General features: G+C 45.3%; 1 protein-coding gene across 12 annotated transcripts in view; it reads right to left on the bottom strand.

Annotated features, from left to right (window-relative positions):
* Positions 1 to 23,157, bottom strand: part of KALRN (kalirin RhoGEF kinase) — a 1,598,314-nt gene that overhangs the window by 152,836 nt on the left and 1,422,321 nt on the right. The gene's annotated exons all lie outside the window — the stretch shown is intronic.

Below are 23,157 nucleotides of genomic sequence, written 5' to 3'. Positions count from 1 at the left end.
CAAACAAAACCTTTATCTGTAATCTGACAAGTATCCCACTCCTGCCACCACCTAACTGCTCAGCATGCTTTCTGAACACTTCAGCATTCACCATTCACAAAATGATATGGTAAAGTGAGGACACAAACTGAAAGTCCCACCTGTACAAGAACTAAGTTTACCCATTACACTATCCCTCCTACCAACATAATGAATGTATATTTCCCGGGCACAATCTTTTACTTCTGAACTCCTGTTAGAAAAGAATTCTCCGCATGAAGAACTTCATAAAGATATATCTTAGTCATAAAGTGTCCTCAGTTAAACAGACCAATTACGTAATCCCTACCTATGGGTGTGGGGGACACCTCTACATCCCCTCTTTGTACAGAGGACTCTACTATAACAAATATCACATGACACCTATATCTGTGTGCACAACAAACATTTAATTTAAAAAGAAGTGAGAGAGCACAAGTTTGAAAAAAATGTATAAGTACGCCATATTTACAAGCACGTAGTTAGTTTAAACATGTTTTGCACACGAGTGTTTTATATTCAGTAGTGAAATGTATAGAATGTTAAGTAGAGTAACTATAATTATAACAGTGTGAGATTAAGGTAGAAATGTTGGAATATATGTGAAAACCTCATGTTCTCATGTTAAAAGAATCATGTCCGAATTAAATGTAACTTTGAAAATCCAGTATAATGTGTAGGCCTTAGGGCAATTCACAGCAAACCTGAACGTGCTGCTAAATTAATGTGAGATAAGGTTGACATGGTTCTTCCAAAATGTACTATTGAACTTAGGGTTAAAAGTATATGCTTTATAGATGTGTTATTTTAGAAACGTATGCTAGTTAAGAATGTTTGCTGTTTAAATCAAGTTAACGTTTTAAGAGTGCAGGGACCTGCTGCATGTAAATCAAGTAGGCCAGAGCCGATAATGTCATGTCGTGTAAATCGTCATGTGCTCGTTAGAGAAGAGGTCGCGAGGTGTCCAGCACAGAGCTTTGAGAGTGTTTTATGACTAAAGATATGGTGGAGTCTGGAATTTGAGGCCCACTGCAGGACGAGCTGTATGCAGGTGCGAGGGTCCTAATCAGCTCGAATGAAAGGGACTTTGTTCAGTGGCGCCTTGCGCAGGCCTGTAGGAGTTTCCAGGAATTTCAGGGGGTATCAGCGCACTGAAGAAGAAGCCTGGGAACCAAGGTCAACTATAACGAGGGTCTTCAAGAGTACCATCATGGAGTTTACCGCGCAAAGATGTACCACGTGAGGGGCGTCCCAAGGGGCGTTCCTATCAGAAATGTGATTTGGTATTAGGGAAAGAGACCCGGGAGGAGGGCAGAGCAGATGATTTTGGGAGCCTAAGGAAGCGGATGGGTAGGCAGATAGGCTGATCAGGAGAGACCCATTATCAGAGAAGAGACAAAGAGAAGTGCGTGATCTTCTTAGGAAGTCACCACGGCTGACACCTAGAGGGTTAAGATCTTGCTAAGTAGGGATGTCATTTAAAATAGTGTAGGGACAGACTAACCTTAATTTTCTTTTCTGTAATGACTTTGAGGTTGCAACTTGTATCCATTTTGGCAACCCTGATGGTTTTCGAGCTTGTACTTATTATTCTGTTTTTCAGACTCAGACTATTCAAAAAGTTCATGTTCATAGTGATACCGATTTATCTTCTTAATCTCATTTTGAGAAGTTTGTATCTTCAGTTATCTTTGACTTTATATTAAAACTTTAAAACTTAATTTTGGTCAGTGGTCATTTAGAGTGGTGTAAGTTCTTAAATTGATTGACTTATTGCGAGATTACCTTTTACTCCAAGACAGGTACCAACGATTCAGTCGACATAGTTTGGGATTTGGTAAGATAATTAGTAACCAGTAATCCCGCGTTACCAGTTGGTAGCAGAGTGAGGATGGTTATCTTCTTGAGGAAGGTAATCTAGAGAGGTTAGTTTACCCCAAGGCCCGAGACGCCGAGAGACGAGCAGCGGAAGAATCGTGTGCCGAAAGGTGCAGACGGTGCGAGAAAAGCAGCAGTATCGGAGAGTGAGTATAAAAAGGGTCATGCGTGAACAGATTGCGGTGTTTTGTGTTGTATTTGTATTGTAATGTCTTGCGGAGTTGAATGCCTGTAGTGTGAATGAGAGAAGGTTGTGAGCGCGCGCAACCTGGTAAGCTGGTAACCTGGTAAACGGGTGAACTAGTGAAATCTTAAGTTCAGGCCAGAGCTTAAGTGGTTTTGGGTGTATCGAACATCCAGGGTAGTTGTCGACCATAGTACGGAGGTCACGAGGTACCATTGACCGCCGTGGATCCAAGATAGGGGGAGTGTAAGAGTGAAATGTATGAGTAACGGACGCTGGTCGAAAGTTACTGCGTGTGAGTAACCTATCGGAGAAGGCGATTGTCTGGAAGTAAACGGAAAGACATCTTGCCAAGTTAAGGTGACAACTACAGAAAGACTGTGGGCGTACAGTCAAAGAAAGGTGATCGCTTGGACGGAAGTAATCATTTTTCAGAGTATGAATGGGACGCGTGCATGACCGAGGAGACGAGCTGAGAAAGGAGGGGAACTGCTGCGAAGGGGGACGGGTGACGTCGGCTAGAGCCGCGCTCTGATTGAGCGGTTGGTGTGACGTTAGCTAGAGCCGCGCTCTGGTTGGGCGGCTAGCGTGACGGCGGAGGAAAGTCGCGTACGGATAGGCCAGTTAGTGAGAACGGGGCTGAGATTGGTGGAATATCATCAGGAAGTAAACGAACGCGGAGAAAAGAGAAATCATGAAGTGTTTTAAGTGTTTGAAAGGGATTTTTAAACGTAAACGAAGTGAACATTATTACGGGGAGGAGGCTCCGCCGGAGGGTACGCCAGCTCATTATATGGCAACGAATGTGGGGCTGCATACGATATTGTGGATTGGGGCTTGGAATAAGCTTACGGAAGGGAATGAGGAAATGCAGTTCCCGAGGTACGGGACGTTTAAATTAGAGGTGTTACATCGGCTAAAAGCAACCATGTCCTCATTGAAACCCTCGCCCAGACCAACACAGTTTGAGGCTCTTAATGCATGGATTAAGGCTGCACACAACCGAAATTTGAACAGGCGTCAACAAAGACTGACGCGATCGGTAAGGGCAGTGCGAGATTCCAAATGGGATGAGGAGGAAAAGCGTTGGAGAGTACAGACTATCGAGGTGGAGAAAATGTATCCGATGAGGGAGGTGTCAGGAGGAGGAAACCTCATGGAAGAAGACGAGGAAAGCGAGTCGGAGGACAATCTGATAAACAGATTGTTAATGGATAGACCACCTCCGAGAGTGGGGTTAATAGAAGATAGAGGGCTCGCAAGGGAAGATGGAAATGACATAGAGGGATATACACCACTCCCTATATCGGAATGGACACCTAACAAAGGCGAAGAAACACCTCCAAACAACACTGTACAGAGTGTAGTGGGAAGGTTTGTGGTGCAGAAAACGCCAAATACCGAAAGGGTTGAGTCTGTGGGATTGCCAGACGCTCTTCAAGTGCCTGTTACCATAGGACCCATAGTTTCGATCTATAATTCTGAGAGAGATAGAGGGGAACAACAAAGGCAATTGGATAGGGAAAGGATTGAGATGGAAAGGAGGAATAATGTGACAAATGCATGGAAACAATTGCCAGGTTCGGTAACATGGAACACCCCATTAGACACAACTGTTGGTCCCAATTCAGAACAGGGAGGTCCGAGAGGACCAATGGATCTAAGGGGACCACGGCCAAGATCTTTTTCAGAGTTAAGAGCTGATTTGAGGGAATGGGACGGGTCCGTAGTATCCCCGAGTAACAGGACAAGAACGGAACAAGAGTGGGATACCAGGGGCAATGGGACAGTATCTCATTGTGGGGCCAGCGAAAGCAGTCAGGGCCGGGAAGGCCAAAGTCAAGAGAATAGAGGGGATGCATGTCCTACAAATCAGAGAGAACAACCGGAACAGAATACTAGGATTGTAGAATGTGAGGAAATGTCCCGTCTCTGGGGGAAAGGAGGAGATGAGGCGGTACGGGCTTTTCAGAATAGGTTTAGGTGCCTTCATCATACACTCGGGGAAGACGTTCAACATTGGAGAAAGGAGAACAGCGATAGGTCCCGCCACGCCTCGAATAATCAGGAATCACAGGGAAGTAGGAAAGAAAGAGGGAGTAATGGAACATCTTACCCTGCATCCCGTGAAACTAGCCCGGATGGGGAGAGAGGGGCTATGAGGCATGAAGGAGTGTTTCACCACCCACCCCGAGAAGATGGAAAGGCATGGGATCTAGAGAGATGGGAACAGGGGAGGACTCCCTATAATTCACCAATACCTAAACGTAGATCTCGGAGCTGGGATGGGAGAGATGCGGATGGAGGAGCTAAATTGAGTGTCTTGAAAGCTGAAATTAAGGCAAAAAGGCTTGATGTTACCAGTTTAAAATCAGATGTTGATGAGATAATAGATGGAACATTGCCTTTGGAAAGGATAGAATTGTATGAACAGGATGAGTTATTGTTCATGGCAAAGGATATTACTAGGAAAGCTAGAGCGTTTCATGAGAAACTGACTGATTTGGCAGATAGATATGCCGTGGATTTGTCTAGGACAAGGGCATTGCAGAGTAACCACAGATTACAGTACGCAGACCAGGATCTAGATGAGAAAAGGACTACTGGATTGAAAACTCACATAAGGGAGTTGATAGCTGGGATACGAGTGTGGAGAGATCTGGATAAATGGGAAGAAAGGTGGTCGAAAAAGGGCACGGTTAGGCGAAGTACAAATGTGATGACCCCTGAGGGAAGGGTAATGCAGATGGAGGCATTCCCTTTGCGAGAAATATCAAATGGAAATTATGTACATGTGCCCTGGAGTAGAGGAGACTTAGCCGCATTTACCAACTCATTTCCGAAGTTGCGGGACAATCCAGTCGAATGGTATAAACAGGTAGAGAGGTTTGTCAAAATCTCGAAAGTATTGTGGATTGATTTGAACACGTTGTTTGACATCGTGGTCCCATCTGATCTGTGGACCCCTTGTAAGACTAGTGTCGAATGGCCAAATGCTGAACCATTGAGGGATGCTCGGACTAATGGACCGTCTGAGATTGTCATGCGAAAGTATGAAAGGGTAATAGCATGGCTGAAAGATAAGGTACCACCACAGGACATAGATTGGGTAAAAATAGACCGAACAAGGCAGGAACCCAAGGAGACAGTTCACGAGTTTTATGAAAGATTATTGAAAACATTCAAGCAATACAGTGGACTGGATGTAATGGATCCCAAAGATATAGGGCAGTTTGTGTCAAAGTTTGTCTTGGGGTTGAGACCTGATATTTGTTTGATAATACAGCAACATTTAATCTGTTGGCAGAACAAACCACTAGATGAGATTTTACGATATGCGAGGTACTGCAGTGACGAGATAGATTCTAAAGCCAAGAATCTAAAGGAGAAATTGATGGTGGTGCAAATGCAGTCCGCTGGGAAGGGTGGCCAGCAGAAGCAGGGGATGGGACGAAAACCAAATGGTCAGAGCAAAGATAATGAAGAAGGGCAGAGACCTAGGATAGACTTTGCCACTTTAAAGAAAACGACAAAGTGTCATCAGTGTCACCAGGTGGGGCATTGGCGACGCGAGTGTCCCTTTAACCCTGAAAATGGAGAGCTAGAAGTAGAAGAACAGGTCCAAGAAGACCCAGTGCAAAAGGTGACAGTCCCAAGTAGTAAGGTGGCCAAAGGGGGGACTTCGGCTCCACGGGCCCAATTCCCACAGCCACCGAAGATAGCAGCTGGGGGAAAGGTCTTTAAACAAATGCCTCTGTTTATCGAGGAAGAAAAGTGTTATTACATTGACCCATTGACAGGACAACGGGTGAGCAGTGAAGAGGATTGTACCCTCGGGGCAGTCCTAGAAGTGGATCAAAGAGGGCCATTTGTTGAGGCAGAAGTGGCAGGGTGTCCCACTACGTTCTTAGTGGATACTGGGGCTACTCGTTCGACTCTGAGATCAGCGGTAGTTCCAGACTTGCCAATGTCAGGGGAAACAATTCAAGTGGTAGGAGTCGCAAATAAAAGAATGACTAGTCCCTTGACAGAACCAGTGTCTGTGAAAATTGGAAACCACATGAACGAACATCAGTTTGTGGTTTGTGACTCGAGTCCGGTATGTCTGTTAGGAAGGGATTTGTTGTGCAAATTGAACTGCACCATATACTGCACCCCGCAAGGAGTGGAGGTACAGACTACCGACGAAGATGCTACTTTTAAGGTGGCCAATTCCAAATCTTGTGTAGAACTATATCCTACTCTGACAATAGAAGATCTTCCCCAAGATTTACGAGATGCAGTGGCGTCAGAGGTATGGGATTTCACAGGAGAAGAAATAGGATTGATTAAGGGGGTAGAACCGGTAAAAATATTGGTAAAACCAAATGTTGAGTTTCCAAGAACGCCTCAATACAAATTGTCCCAGGAAACGATTGCGGGAATAAAGCCTGTGATCGAGTCAATGATTCAACAGGGAATACTGAAAGAAATCGTGGGCAGTCCTTGTAACTCCCCGATTATGGGTTTGCAGAAACCTAGTGGGAAGTTTAGGATAGTTCAGGATTTACGAAAAATTAACAACATAGTCGTTTCATGTTGTCCCGTGGTACCGAATCCATCAGTGATATTGTTTCAAGCCTGTGATCGAGTCAATGATTCAACAGGGAATACTGAAAGAAATCGTGGGCAGTCCTTGTAACTCCCCGATTATGGGTTTGCAGAAACCTAGTGGGAAGTTTAGGATAGTTCAGGATTTACGAAAAATTAACAACATAGTCGTTTCATGTTGTCCCGTGGTACCGAATCCATCAGTGATATTGTTTCAAATACCATGTCAAGCAGAATGGTTCACAGTGATAGATCTTTGTCAGGCTTTCTTTTCAATCCCATTGGATGAAGAGAGCAGGTATCTTTTTGCTTTTAAAATGGAAGATCGCGTTTTAACATGGTGTCGAATCCCACAAGGATTCACAGATAGCCCATCCATCTTTAATCAGTTGCTGAAAAAGAATCTTGAGAATCTAGTACTGCCACAGAACTCGGTTCTGGTACAGTACATAGATGACCTACTTGTTGCGTCAGAAACAGAGGAAGCTTGTAAAGCAGATTCAATTGCCTTACTGAATCATTTAGCTGTAAATGGACATAAGGTATCTCCGAGCAAGTTGCAGTACTGTCTGACAGAGGTACAGTATCTAGGGCACAGGTTAGAAAAAGGGAAACGTAAGGTGTCCCCAGAGAGGATAGAGGCGATAATGAAAATGAATGCGCCTACAACACAGAGAGAAGTTAGAATGTTCCTAGGAATGGTGGGTTACTGCCGACAGTGGATAGTTAACTTCTCACTGAAAGCAAAGCCCTTACAGAAACTGACGCACAAGGAGGTGAGTGATCCGGTACCATGGGATGAAGAATGTCTGGTGGCGTTTTTACAGCTGAGAGACGATTTATGTCGTGCTCCGGCTCTGGGAATGCCAGATTACGAAAAGTCATTTTCACTCTATTGCTGTGAGAGAGAGGGATGTGATTTGTCAGTCTTGGCACAGACCCACGGTAATGCCCGTAGACCAGTTGCATACTTTTCGGCTACATTAGATCCAGTAGCCGCAGCGTTGCCCGGATGTCTCAAATCCGTTGCTGCAACGGGTGTCAGCATTGAAAGGAGCGAGACTATTGTGATGGGACATCCAGTAGTGGTGTATGTACCACATTCAGTTGAATTGCTAATGACCAGGACGAAGACGCAGCATCTGACCAATAGTAGGCTCACGCGCTACGAGCAAGTTATACTTGCCGCAGAGAACGTGACTCTCAGGAGATGCTCTGTCTTGAATCCTGCTACTTTGATGCCATTACCTACGGTAATAGAAGGCGAAGGATGTGAAGACCACGATTGCCTTGATGTGACTGAACTATGCACGAAACCCAGACCAGATAGTGGATGAGCCATTGTCTGACCCCGATGAAATTTATTTTGTTGATGGCTCATGTTTAAGAGACGATACTGGTCGGTTGAGAGCAGCTTATGCTGTTTGTACCATTACTGGAGTTGTGGAAGCCGCTTGCCTGGAAGGAGTACATTCCGCACAGGTAGCAGAAATGATTGCCCTAACTCGTGCCTGCATAGCAGGAAATGGAAAGAGAGTCACCATCTACACGGACAGCCAATATGGTTTCGGTGTGGTTCATGATTTCGGGCAGTTGTGGTCTCAGAGGGGTTACATGACCTCCTCTGGTTCGCCCATTCGAAATGGAGAATTTGTGCGATTGCTGATAGAAGCATTACAAGGTCCTGTTGACATCGCGGTAGTGAAGTGTGTAGCTCATACTAAGAATACAGATTTTGTGTCACAAGGTAATAGATATGCTGATGAAGTCGCACGCTATTGTGCGGAACAAAGTTATTCTTTCTCAAAGGTGGAAATAGAAGGTGCAGAAGAAAAGACTGAATTAAGTATGATGTTAGAAACTGTAGACACTTGGGAGGATTTAAGAATAATGCAGGAGAACGCACCTGAAACAGAGAAAAAGGCATGGGAAATAGCAGGTTGTGTGCGAAGTGAAATGGATTTTTGGGTTTCAGCAGATGGGAGAGCTGTGTTACCTGAAGAATTAGCTAATCCCATGGCGAGAGAAATACATGGTCCAGTACATCTAGGAAGGGATGCTATGATGAGAGTGTTTAGGCAAACTTGGTATTGCCCTAAATTTAGAATAGCAGCAGAATCAGTATGTAAGCGATGTGTTACTTGCCAACAGCTGAACGTAGGCAAACGGACACCAGTCACACTGAGTCACATTGGGAGGTCGGGGGGGCCTTTCAATAGAATGCAACTAGATTTCATCGAAATGCCAAGAGTCAATCGCCTTCGGTATGTGTTGGTGATTGTATGCGTATTTTCCAGATGGGTTGAAGCGTACCCTACACGTAGGTGCGATACACTCACAGTGGCTAAATTGTTGCTCAGGGAGTTGATACCGCGCTTCGGGGTGCCTGCCTCTTTGGAATCTGACAGAGGAAAACATTTTAACAGCGAAATAGTGAAGATGTTGTGCTCCACACTGAATATCGATCAAAAGCTGCATTGTAGTTATCGACCAGAAGCTTCAGGAATTGTGGAACAAGTGAATGGCACTTTGAAGAATAGATTGGCTAAAGTAGTGGCATCCACATCCTTGAGTTGGCCAGATGCTCTTCCTTTAGTGCTCATGAGCATGCGCAGCACACCTGATAGGAGGACAGGTCTCTCTCCTCACGAGATCCTGATGGGGAGGGCCATGAGACTTCCTACAGTTCCAACTACTGCTCTATTGAATATTACAGATGATCTGATCTTGGATTATTGTAAAGGACTGTCTGACGCCATCCATTCTGTGTCCCTTCAGGTGCATGCGGCTGAAGTTCCAGCAGCGAGGAACCTGTGTCATGACCTGAACCCAGGGGACTGGGTCTTAGTTAAAAAACACGTCCGGAAGAACTGCCTAGATGTTCGCTGGCGTGGGCCCTTTCAGGTAATCCTGATCACGAACACCGCGGTGAAGTGCGGGGGGCTGCCAAATTGGATCCATGCATCCCATACTCGCAGAGTTCCAGCACCTCTAGAAGGAACAGCTCCCGTCCCAGACGAAAGCCTGGAAGTGGAAGAAGAGTCGCAAGAAGGGATTGAGGCAGCTGAGGGGGTGTCGGAAGAAGTTGGGAACGCAACGGATTCAGAAGAAGAGCGAAGGCAGGACGGCAGTGAGACAGAAGACGCAACTGAAGGAGAGAGCAGAAGTGAATACGACTGACTCAGATCCGTATCGGAGCGACCAAGAACCAAGTGGGAGGACAAGAAATAGGAGAATAAGGCTTGGAGCTGCCACTTGGCCAACAAGGAGAAGAAGGCTAAGTTTGAGGTCGGCCCAGGAAGAAACGCTTACTCCTATATCCGAAGACTCAGATCCAGAAGAAGATATCCAGGATCAAGCCGAGGAGGGTCTTAGAAGATCAAGGAGGGTGCGAGTGCCTAGTAGAAGATACTCTACTCCCGACTGGACCTACCTCGTTGCAGATGTCTGGGAGACACAGAACAGGGAGGATCAGGGAAGTGGAACTGATCAGAACTGACCCGATCATCACAGTGCAAATAAAGTTTCTACTACCAGGAGCGGAGACCGAAAGGTTGCTGACACTCAACATCGTTCATCCTGCTCTCCTGAGTGGAATAAGAAAATTGATTTTAGAGACAGTTGAGTTTCCAGTTTGCTGTTCACGATATCCAATATTGGAGGGAACTCTTCTTCGTTTGGAAATGCTTGAGCGAGTAGTAGAAATGCTAGGAGCGCTTATTGTTGTGGATTAATACCATATTGTGAATGTCTTCAAAGGGGCGCAGAACTGGAAAGGTGAAGAAAGTGATCTTGATTAGAACGGACCCCTTTGTAATTGTGGATGTAGAACTGATAGTACCAGGAGTGGAAATTGAAAAAACGCTAACTCTCAATTTTGTCCGTCCACTTGTCTTGAGCGAAATAAGGAGAATAATCCTAGAAAAAGTTGACTTTCCATGTTGTGGTACGAACTGTCCAGAACCTGAGGGAATGATACTTCGGATGGACATTTATGAAGACGTAGTGTCACTCCTTGAGCCATACATAACTTTAGATGAAAACAAGACTTTTGAAAAGAAATTGTAAACTTGTTGCAAGATAACCTAGCGCCGAGTGGAAGAAGAAAAGTGATAGGGGTTTCATTTTAGTGGATGGAGAAGGGCTAGGGTTGTCTATTTTCTACTGGACTTTGAACTGTTTTGCGGAAACAAATTGTCAAGCTTCCAAGTGTTCAAAGAAAGACATTGCAAGAGAGAAAGACTTTGTTTGAAAAGAAGAGGAAGTGAATGCTGGAAGAAAGTCAAAAACTACACTGTTTGAGAACATGGAGGCTGGCAACCCGAACCGCAGGGCAAAATGTATAGCTGTTATACTTTTAGGAGTAGTGGTTTCTCTTATAATTTTAGTGGTAACTGTTTCATTCCTAGCGGGACACGAAGGGGATGAAACCGCAGTTAAGGAGGATAAGGGAGTATCAACACCAAAAACTACCATTATTAAAGAGAAGGGAAACATCAATGAGAAAGACAAAGCATTGTTAGATGCAGAAATAAAAAGGCTTCACACCGACGAGTCACAGGGAAATTACAAGTCAAATGCTTATGCTAAATTGCTTTATGAATATGTTGATGCCATGGAAGTGAAGGATTGTTATGTTTGTATGCAATTACCAGCTTCAGTGGAGGAGGGTATCAGATACCATCATCTTCCGTTGACATATGGAATAACGTGCAGTTTATTGTTGAGCATGTTTTATGGACGAGAAGGATTCGAGTATTATTTCTCGAATTTCGACTCGACATTGCCAGAGGTTCCGAATTTCAGGCATTTGAACAAATGGGACTACTACAAAAGCGAAGACAGATTACACAAATGGTTTATTCCATGGAAAACGTTAGATACTTCACATGCTCGAAGGAACAATCTGACTTGTCAAATATCAGAAGTTGAGAAAAAGTTTATAGCACAGGTAGATACTAGATATAGGAGGCAGAAGATTTTGAAAGCATCAGGACAATGGGAAACAGATTGGACCAAGGAGGAGAGGGCACATCAAAGAAAAGGTAGTATTGGTCCAATTGCTTTGGATAAGGATAAACGGGGAAAACTGTGCATTCACAGGAGTTACTCATATTATGAAAACTTTTATGTAGGTCAAGTCCATTGTGAACATGCCTTTCAATTGGAGTATTACTCTAAACTTTATGAAAGGGATGCAAGCAATACCAAATGTATATTTTGTATGTGGAAGATATGCCTATGTGAAGTTACCAGATAATTGGTACGGATCATGCTATCTGGCTGTTGTCTTCCCTAAAATATATCATGTTGAGAATTTAGACACGCCTAAGAAGGAAATATCAACTAGATGGAAACGAGGGCTGGGTGCAGCCGAGGTAGTTGGAGATGTACTAGGTGCTGCATTCCCTTTCTTAGGATTGATAATGAATGACATTAAGATCAGGAGGTTAGCTACAGTCGTAGATAGGCTATCTGCTAGTACTGCAAGATCATTGATGCTGATAGAAGGAGAGATGCAATCGATTAGGGCGATGGTTCTTCAGAACCGACTTGCTTTAGATGTTCTGTTAGCAAAAGAGGGAGGAGTCTGTAGGGCTTTGAAGGTCCAGGAATGCTGTACTTACATTCCAGACAATTCAAAACCTCTAGAGAAATATATACAAAACATCACTGCCATACACTACGAAATTGAGGACCTGGCAAAGGTAAATGTGTGGGAAAAAGTAGGCCATGGAATGGGTAAAGTTGGAAGTTGGTTTGCCAACTTAGGAAAGGGTATCGTTTGGTACATACTGAAACCCATCATCATAATTGTGATTTGTGTAATCACTTTGTGGGGATTGGTGCGTTTGTATCAATGTTATAGAGCAAATAGGTTACAGAGAGCTATGAAGAAACAGGAAGAAGAGTTGACAGCGATGCAGGACACTCAATATAAGAGTCTGAAAGCATTAGAGAGTATGAAAAGAGGTGGAACTGCCCTGTCTTCACTTTAAAAGGTTCTACATTTTTAGTGTCTTGGTGATGATGACCCCTGAAGGTCATCAAAGGGGGGACTGAGAGAGCACAAGTTTGAAAAAAATGTATAAGTACGCCATATTTACAAGCACGTAGTTAGTTTAAACATGTTTTGCACACGAGTGTTTTATATTCAGTAGTGAAATGTATAGAATGTTAAGTAGAGTAACTATAATTATAACAGTGTGAGATTAAGGTAGAAATGTTGGAATATATGTGAAAACCTCATGTTCTCATGTTAAAAGAATCATGTCCGAATTAAATGTAACTTTGAAAATCCAGTATAATGTGTAGGCCTTAGGGCAATTCACAGCAAACCTGAACGTGCTGCTAAATTAATGTGAGATAAGGTTGACATGGTTCTTCCAAAATGTACTATTGAACTTAGGGTTAAAAGTATATGCTTTATAGATGTGTTATTTTAGAAACGTATGCTAGTTAAGAATGTTTGCTGTTTAAATCAAGTTAACGTTTTAAGAGTGCAGGGACCTGCTGCATGTAAATCAAGTAGGCCAGAGCCGATAATGTCATGTCGTGTAAATCGTCATGTGCTCGTTAGAGAAGAGGTCGCGAGGTGTCCAGCACAGAGCTTTGAGAGTGTTTTATGACTAAAGATATGGTGGAGTCTGGAATTTGAGGCCCACTGCAGGACGAGCTGTATGCAGGTGCGAGGGTCCTAATCAGCTCGAATGAAAGGGACTTTGTTCAGTGGCGCCTTGCGCAGGCCTGTAGGAGTTTCCAGGAATTTCAGGGGGTATCAGCGCACTGAAGAAGAAGCCTGGGAACCAAGGTCAACTATAACGAGGGTCTTCAAGAGTACCATCATGGAGTTTACCGCGCAAAGATGTACCACGTGAGGGGTGTCCCAAGGGGCGTTCCTATCAGAAATGTGATTTGGTATTAGGGAAAGAGACCTGGGAGGAGGGCAGAGCAGATGATTTTGGGAGCCTAAGGAAGCGGATGGGTAGGCAGATAGGCTGATCAGGAGAGACCCATTATCAGAGAAGAGACAAAGAGAAGTGCGTGATCTTCTTAGGAAGTCACCACGGCTGACACCAAGAGGGTTAAGATCTTGCTAAGTAGGGATGTCATTTAAAATAGTGTAGGGACAGACTAACCTTAATTTTCTTTTCTGTAATGACTTTGAGGTTGCAACTTGTATCCATTTTGGCAACCCTGATGGTTTTCGAGCTTGTACTTATTATTCTGTTTTTCAGACTCAGACTATTCAAAAAGTTCATGTTCATAGTGATACCGATTTATCTTCTTAATCTCATTTTGAGAAGTTTGTATCTTCAGTTATCTTTGACTTTATATTAAAACTTTAAAACTTAATTTTGGTCAGTGGTCATTTAGAGTGGTGTAAGTTCTTAAATTGATTGACTTATTGCGAGATTACCTTTTACTCCAAGACAGGTACCAACGATTCAGTCGACATAGTTTGGGATTTGGTAAGATAATTAGTAACCAGTAATCCCGCGTTAGCAGAAGCATGGAAGTAGAAACGAAAATACAGCATGACCTACCAGCCCTGGCACTGAAGAGCACTCAGTTTAGGCAGATGCACACTTGTGCACAAGCAAAAAGATGTCACTCACAGAGAAAAGAGCCCACAGCAGAAGTGGGCTTGTCAAATGCCCCATACTGTAAGCTGTTGTGGGCAGAAACAAAATGTGTGTGTGTGTATATGGATAAATAGATTTTGATCATCGATTTTTTGCGAAACCAACCTGGCGACACAGCTCAAGCTATCACCAGGCCATACGCAACAACCTAAATAAACAAGCACTGGCAAAACCAATAGGATGCAGCAAGCAGAGAGATCCTAGTGTTATCAATGTAGTTTAGCCATGTGGTATGGAGCGGAGTGAATATATGTGGTGTGGAGTTGAGATGTGTAGTGTAATATGTGGCATAGTGTGTAGTGGAATTGTGTGTAGTGCAAATATGTTGCATAGTGTGGATTTACATGGAGTACCATTGCATGGCATGTCGTGGAGTTAAATTATGTGGCAAGATGTTGAATTATATTGTGTGGATAAAAATTATGTGGAGTGGAATTGTGTGGTTTGGTGTGTAATTATGTGTTGTGGAATTGTCTGGCGTGGAATTGTGTGGTGTTGAGTGAAGCCATGTGTATTGGCATCATGTGCCATGCTGTGCAGTGGATTTATGTGGAGTGAGTGAAGGAGAGTAGAGTGGAGGGGAGTAGCCAATATGTTGCCAACAAAGATGTTAAAAAGCTTTCACATTTTTCAAAAACAAAAATAGGAATGCATAGATGTATCTGTGACACTGGGGCACACCTTTTTCAGCACCACCTTTCTCTCTGTGAAGCAGTTTTATCAGGAGCGATGGCCAAATTGGGCTATTTGAAGAACTAAACCTACAACTCCTATAATGTGCAGATTTGATAGGTATAGATTTGTTAAGTATATTCGCTAGACTAAAAAACTTCCACAGCAACGCAAAGGTCACCCCAGGTCAAAGGGATAAGACAATTCTTGACAAGCTATGAGAAAATGAGGACTTTCTTGTGCGATGCTGGAAAGAAGCAGTAGGGATGTTGTACTAAAACATCTGACTGCTCATTCAGCTCTGCAGTTTGACAGCAGTGTGGAGGACTGTGATTCTTTCCGATTATCCTTGCAACAAAAAGTACTGTTTGATATCAGGGTCTGCGCCCGCCTGTCTGCATTATAAATCTTGTCCTGGGGATGATTCGGCCGCAAGCAGTCTGGTGTGGAAACGGTGCTCAGATGTGTGTTTATACAGACAGCATGTTTTGAAATTGGCTGCTAGAAAGCTATCGGCCCTTTCCTAAAGAATGCCATCCAGCGACGTTGGTGTTTGCTGCGTGCTGGAGAGACCGGGTTGCTCGGGTTACAAGTGATATGAGGAGCGCCCTCGTGTTTAAGAGTGGAGGAGAAAGAGAACGTGATTGCATTGTTATATTGCCAATGAACTTTCAATGCTGACTGATGTGCACTGTAATGGAGTTGTAATGTTAAAAAGATAAAAATAAAAAAAGAGTGGAGGAGGAAGAAAAGCATTTGCAAAGCCAATCGGTCTTGCCCATGCGAGAGCCACTGGCTGTGGCTATGTGTTTTAGCCCTATTGTACACCAGTGTGGCTGCTGTTCAGCATGGCTAAAACTTAGTGGGGTTGAGTAGATTGGAGTGGGGTAGACTGGAGTAGAGTGGGGTAGATTGACAGAGTTCAGTGGGGGTAGAATGGAAAGGGGTGGTATGAGGTAAATTGGAGTTGATTGGAAGATGGAGTTGGGTAGATTAGCGTGGTATATTGGAGTAGGGTAGATTGAATTGGGGTAGACTAGAGTGGAGCAAATTGGGATAGTTTGGAGTGGGGAAGATAGGAGAAGGGTAGATTGAGTGGAGTGGGATATAGTGGGCTAGACTGAAGTAAAGTCGGTTGGAGTGGGTTGGGGTACATTGGGAGAATTATGGTGGTGAGACTGGAGTTAAGTGGGGTCGATTTGAGTGGAATGGGTTTGATTAGAGCAAGATGCACAGGAGTGGAGTAGATTTGAGTGGAACTGGGTAGACTGTATTGAAGTTGGATAGAGTGGTGTGGGGCAGGATGAGGTGGGGTGGAGTAATTTGGAGTGGGGCAGATTGGAGTAGGGCAATTTGCAGTGAAGTAAGGTAGACTGCAGTGGGGTAGATTGGAGTGGGATATATTGGGTGGATTATGGTAGGGTAGAATGGAGTGAATTAGGGTAAAATGGAGTGAAGTGGGGTAGACTGGAGTGGAATAGTGTAGACTGGAGTGTAATGGAGTGGATCGCAGGAGTGGAAATTGACCTAGTGGTGTGGGAGTAGATTGGGGTGGGGTAGATGGGATTTGGGTGGGGTAGATTGGAGTGGAGATGGGGGTAAATTGGAGTGAGGCAGATTGGATGGGGTAGTTTGTAGTAGGGTAGTTTGGGTGAAGTGTGGTAGATTGGAGTGGGTTGAAAGGGGTGGAGTGGATTAGACTGGACTGTAGTGGGGTGGATTGGGGTGGCATGCTGTAAATTGGAGTGAAATGGAGTGTGGTAGACTGGGGTAGAATTGAGGTGGCAGATCGGGGAGACTGGAGTGGGGTTGTGATTAGAGTGGAGTGAGATATATTACGGAGAGTGGAGACGGGTAGAATGGAATGGAGTGTAGTGGGCTAGACTAGGGTTGAGTGGAGTGAGATAGGTTGGGTGAATCAGAGTGGGGTAGATCGGAGTGGGGAAAATTGGAGTGGGGTAGATCGAAGAGGGGTGATTGGAGTGGGGTAGTGTGGAGTGGAGTACAGTAGACTGGAGTGGGCTAGGTGGATTGACATGGGTGGGGTGGCACAGTGAAGTGGAGTAGGGTACATTGGGTAAGGTGGAATTGAGTGTGGTAGATTGGTTTGGATTGGGGCAGATTGGATGGGCTGCAGGGGGTAGATTGGAAAGGGGTAGACTGGAGTGGGGTTGGATAGATTGAAATGTAATTTGGGATGGAGTGGGGTAGATTAGAGTTGAGTGGGGTAGATTGGGGGAGTAGAGTAGATAGAATAGACTGGGGTTAACTGGAGTGGGGTTGGATTAGAGTGGGGGTAGATTGCAGTGAAGTGGGTTAGATTGGGGTAGAGTGGAGTAGAGTGGAGCAGGTTGGATTGGAGTAGGGTAGGTTGGGGTTGAGTGGGGGAAGATTGGGGTGAGGGGTAGATTGGAGTGGGAGAAGGGGGTTGGATTGGGGTAGATTTGAGTGAAGTGAAGTGGGGTAGAGAGGAGTGTGGTGGAGTGGGGTAGATTAGAGTGTAGTGGGGTTAAATTGAGTAGGGTAGATTGGAGTAGGTGTAGATTGGAGTAGGACAGATTTGGGTGGAGTGGGATGTAGGGGGTAGATTGGAGTGTGGTAGATTGGAGTGGAGAGTTGTTGGACAGAGTGGAGTGGGGTATATTGGACTGGGGTACATTGAAGTGGAGTTGGGTGGAGTGAAGTGGGTTAGATTGGGTTACATTAGATTGGGGCAGAGTGGGGTAGATTTGAGTGGAGTACAGTAGACTGGAGTGTGGGGTTGATTGGATTAGATTGGGTGGAGTATAGTGGAGTGGGGTAGAGTGTAATGGAGTAGAGTGTAATGGGGTAGATTGGAGTGTGGTAGATTTGACTGTAGTGGATTGAGGTAGATTGGGTTTAAGTGGGGTAGATTGAAGAAGAGTGAAATAGAGTAGACTGGAGTAAAGTAAATTTATGTTTAGGTTTGTGAGTTTTAACCTCTTCACTGCGGCGCAAATTCCACCGCAGTGCTGGACATTCCAATCGCGGGTGTGGTCATGACGGCTCCCGGCCGTCATGAGCACACGCCCACCATGACTCATGACGACCGGGAGCAGTCATGAGCATGGAAGAGGTTAAAGAGCGCATAGCTGCCCAGGGGCTTTCCAGCGCTACGGAGCAGAAGAGAGCATGATCCAATGATTCAGCCTGGGAATGACCATGTCTTCAGTTGTTTCTGAAGGCCATCTCGTCTGTAAGGAGTCTTAGCTCTGTGGGCATGGAGTTCCAAAGTTTTGGTACTAAGTGCGTGAACGATCTTCCTCCCCATCTGGAATGGCTAATCCTAATGGTTTTGGCCAGGTGATCTGTGGCAGACCTTAGGGCTCTTTCTGGTGTATAGAGTAAGATCAGAGACCTTAGTAGAGTTGGCGCTTTTTTGTTTAGGGCCCTGTTTGCTATGCATAATGCTTTAAACTTGATCCTCTCTTGCACTGGCAGCCAGTGGAGTGTTTTCAAAGCCTTTCCCTTTGAGTCATGTCTTGGTATGTTTCGGAGTAGCCTGGCTGCAGCATTTTGCACCACCTGTAATCTGTTCAGCACATATTTAGGTGACTCCAGGAAGAGAGAGTTCCCATAGCCGAGGCATGAGACCACCAAGGCCTGTACCACATTCTCTTGGCCGCCTCTGGAATGAGGTCCAGAACTTTTCGGAGCATCAGCAAGATTCCTAAGCTGGTGGCTTCCAGTTTCCTAGCTTGGGTTTCCATAGTGAGGTTGTGGTCTAGCCACACTCGTATGTTCTTTATGGAGTTTTTTGCACCAATGGAATTCCTAGTTCTTTTGACCAAATCATGGTAATATGAGGTGCCATCTTGTTCCCTAGGAACATGAGTTCTGTTTTGTCCACATTTAGTATTAGCTTGCTGCTTGTCATCAAGTTGGCTACCTTTTCCATGCAGGGGGACACCAGGTTGTGTCTTGAGTCAGGGTCCCCTGTAACAGAGACTACCGGTTGGGTGTCGCCTGCATATGTTACAATTGACAGCGCAAATTCCTGGACAATCTCGGCCAGAGGTTGCATGTACAGGTTGAACAGCGTGGGGCTAAAGGAGGAGCCCTGGGGCACACCACATGACCTCTAGACTGTCCAAAAAATGTCTGCATTCTGTGGTTTGAAAGGATCTGTCTTTCAAGAAAGACACTATCCACCTTAAAGTGTGGTCTTGGATCCTTGCTCTCTGTAGCCTATGAGTGAGTGTTTTGTGATCCACTGTGTGTCGAAGGCTGCACTCAAATAGAGTAGCAGGATGGCGGCAGCACCCCCTTGAACAAGGATTCCCTTCAGTTTTTCTGTGGCCAGTATCAAGTCAGATTCAGTGCCATGTGCTTGTCTGAAGCCCATTTGGGTCTGGTGGTGTATCTCATTTTCCTCTAGAAACTGGGACAGCAAGTGATTGGCATGTTTTTCCGCCATCTTTCCTAAGATGGCTAGGAGTGAAATGGGGTAAAAATTACCCAAGTCTTTTGGGTCTGGGAGTGTTTTTTTTTTTTTTAGCAGAGGACGCTCTATGGTGCATTTCCAGGATTTCGGCACTTTCATGGTCTGAGGGATGAGGTGAGTAATTTTGTGGAGGTTATCAGGATGTTGTCTCCCACTTAACAAGATGGGGGGGGGGAATTGGATCTTAAGTGGACCCTGATTTGATGCCTTGTAGAATTTTAGTAGTAGTGTCTTTATTTATTGCTGGGAATGTCTTTAGTGTGGGTCTTGCTGTGTGTTCTGTAACTAACGTATTGCTTTGAGGGTCTGTACTGTAGGAAGGAAGTACCAGGAGAAAACACAAGCACTCATGCTCTAAGACAAAGAAAGAAGTAGCTCCTAAAATGGGAGCAGTGGATGGACACAAGTACTTGAAATGAAATGAAAAATTACACTTATATAGCGCGTAACTACCCGGAGGCCTCGAAGCGCTCTAGACTGATTACTGTGGCGGGCTACCGGGTACGTCAACACGCTTTTGCAAACAAATAAGTTTTCAGAGCTTTCCTGAATAGCATTCGGTTGTTATTCTCTCTCAGGGCTAAAGGAAGAGAGTTCCAGAGGCTCGCAGCCGTATAGGCAAAGGAGCGGCCGCCCCATCGGGCCTTGTTGATTTTGCTTGTGGTTGCCAAATGCAGTGTACCAGAGCGAAGAGCTCTAGATGGTGCATAAGGCACCACTAAAGGAAACAGAACGGCAGGGCCAGTTCGATGGAAAGATTTGTGCAAAATGCACATGGCCTTAAACTGTGCTCTGGCAACCACTGGGAGCCAATGGAGTTCTTTTAGTGCATTCCTCGCTGATTGCCAGCAAGGAATGTTGAACAGTAGTCGGGCGGCGCAATTTTGCATGACTTGGAGCCTCTTGGTCACTACCGCCGGGGCTCCTAAATATAGGGCATTTCCATAATCCAGGCGAGAAAGTATCAGGGCTTGCACCATGACCCTTCTCGCCAGGAATGGGAGCAAAGGGAGCACTTTGCGGAGCATTTTCATCAGCCCAATGCATGTGGAGGCGGTTTTGGTGGCTTGGACCGAGAAGTCCAGTGCTTTATCAAGCCAGATTCCCAGGCTCTTTATCTGAGGTTTGGGGGGAGGGGGAGAGCCGAGACATGTGGGCCAGGTGGAGGCCAAGGTGGTCAAGGAGGGATTGCCTGATAACATAATCTCAGTCTTCTCCCCATTGAGTTTGAGGTGGGAGGATTGCATCCACTTAGCAACAGCCTCTAGACAAGGGCCCAGGGTGTTAGACGACTCCTCATTGTGGTCCAAGGAGACCACCAATTGGGTGTCGTCGGCGTAGGTGACAATACGCACCCCAAAAGGGTGGACTATCTTCTCTAGAGGTTGCATGTATACATTAAAAAGAGTGGGGCTCAGGGAGGAGCCCTGGGGGACCCCACAGCTAAGCGGATGCTTGGGGGATACCACCTCGCCCTCAAACACCTGGAAGAATCGCTCATCCAGGAAGGAGGTCAGCCATGCCAGGGCCGCGCTCGACACACCCATGCCCTTCAAACGATGTAATAGCGTGGCATGGTTAACGATGTCGAACGCGGCACTGAGATCGAGAAGTATGATGGCTGTTTTTCCTCCCCGGTCCAGTATAGCTCTCGCTGCTTCCGTCACTGCCAGGAGGGCAGTTTCAGTGCCGTGCAGAGGGCGAAACCCCGTCTGAGAGGCACGTAACAGTACTTGGTCCATCCTATGGGGGAGGGCCAAACACAAAAGAGCCAAACACTAAAGAGGCATGACGCATGCATGCCATGGACAAACAGAAATAAGATACAAGAGCGGTATTGGTGCAAACAAACGGTATGTCTGTGTTTGGGCTGAAGCTCACAAAGTATCAACATGTCTCGAAGAGATGCGCTGTATAGACAAGACCTAACAAGCATTTGCAACGCAATAGGTCTTGCATTTGCCAGACTTTGAACTATTGGGATGGTAATCATAAAAGCGGGACTGCGCTGAAACAAAGCGTGGTGCACGGGTTGTAAACATGAAAGTGGGTGCAGTGCTGAAACAAAGCACGGCGCAGCCTATATAAAAGTAATGCACATGTTGGCCGACATGAAAGCGGGCGCCATGCTATACCATGAAGCTCTGTGGCCATGTACAAAAAAGTTGTGTGTGGCAGCCAATGTAGCGCCTTGGTAATTTGCATATGTTCCATATTGTATTGAGAGAAAACATATACAAACTAATAATGATTTTTATGTTTTAGCATTATGCTGCAATTTACTTTTTTCTAGCAAGAGCTCTGGGCAGTTGAAATGACAATTGTCTTTAATTACCTGCATTGCTGACTGCTACCATGCACTAAATTCTAGTCTGGCTTTGGGCTTCCCAACTTGTTGTATTTCACGTTTAACACATCATTGCAGTAGCAGTCGCTCTAACATGAGGTCAGGGGAGTATGGTCAACATCCACTGTATCTAGCTTTGTAGAATAATTTACAATATTGTGTTTAGATCACAAGATCTCTCACCTGGAGTATTGCCACTAAATACAAAGGCTACCACTGGATGAATATTTAGAGGCCACTTCTGGCATAATATGTACAGTTCTGAAGGGGACATGGAGGATTGGTCTTGCCTTTCTAGGCCACAATGTGCCCTAACAGGGATGATAATTCTGGTGTACTGAGTCTGCTTTGACGCCTCATGTCCAGTTTTTGAGGCTGCAACTGGAGCATGGAGTCCTGCTCTGGAGGAAGCACATGGAAATCTGTAGGTCGAAAAGGGTCACCTGGAGCACTGTGCCAAGTGCCTGAAGTGGTGACTGGATACACGAAGGATGGCTAAAACACTGATTGGATAAAGGATGACACACTGATGCTGAACAGCGAATCACAAGTTAATGTTTCAACTCCACTTCCCAATGAATGCACATCAAAAACCTTCACTCCAACCACAGCATCACGATAATTCAAGTGACTAAAATGTTTGCAGAGGGGTGGGGGCTGGTAAACCCCTTCCCCCAACAATTACAACTCCACAAAGCATCCAAACACCCTCCGTTAAGGCAAGTACTGCACCCCACGACTTCAAATACCTGCAACTGGAAATTAGTAAGGGCACCCTGAAGCTGCCAACACCAAGCACCGGACAGATCCCCAAGGGGACAGAAAGCAGCTGACCCCCACAGACAGCAATACCATTTAAACTGGGTTTTTGTCGACTTCTAGGACAGCATGTGTTCAGTTAGTGTGTCATTTTTTAAGATGTTATAATTAATCACTTTGCTGGAATCAGAGACTTAAGTGACCCTCATCAGGTTCATAATGGGCCGCTGATGCCGCTGTGATCCTGGGCAGGTCTTCATTACACAGACTGAAGTAGTCAAGCCCTCTCCTGCACCGGAGACGAGGTGCCGATTCTTCACAAAGGATACACTTCTGCCTCGGTGACACCCTAAAATCAAAGCTGGGGCGGGAGTCTCCCAGCGGAGCTTCCGCAGAGGCACTGCTGGCATGTCTGGGCTGGGGTGCACGGGGTGGTCCCAGTGTTTAGTTTCACTAGGAGCTCTTTATGGGGGCGCGCACCTTGCACCAGTGCACTCTGGCGCACTGACTGACCTCACCACCCCGAGCATTGGCCGATAATGCGGAACAGACGGAGCTCAGAGAGACGGAGCCTTCCTAAGGATGAGAATTGATTCAC

This window comes from Lissotriton helveticus, chromosome 3_1 (genome assembly GCF_964261635.1).
Source record: "Lissotriton helveticus chromosome 3_1, aLisHel1.1, whole genome shotgun sequence".
Lineage (NCBI taxonomy): Eukaryota > Metazoa > Chordata > Amphibia > Caudata > Salamandridae > Lissotriton > Lissotriton helveticus.
The sequence above is the reverse complement of the archived record's forward strand: the minus strand, read 5'-3'. Positions and strand labels throughout refer to the sequence as shown.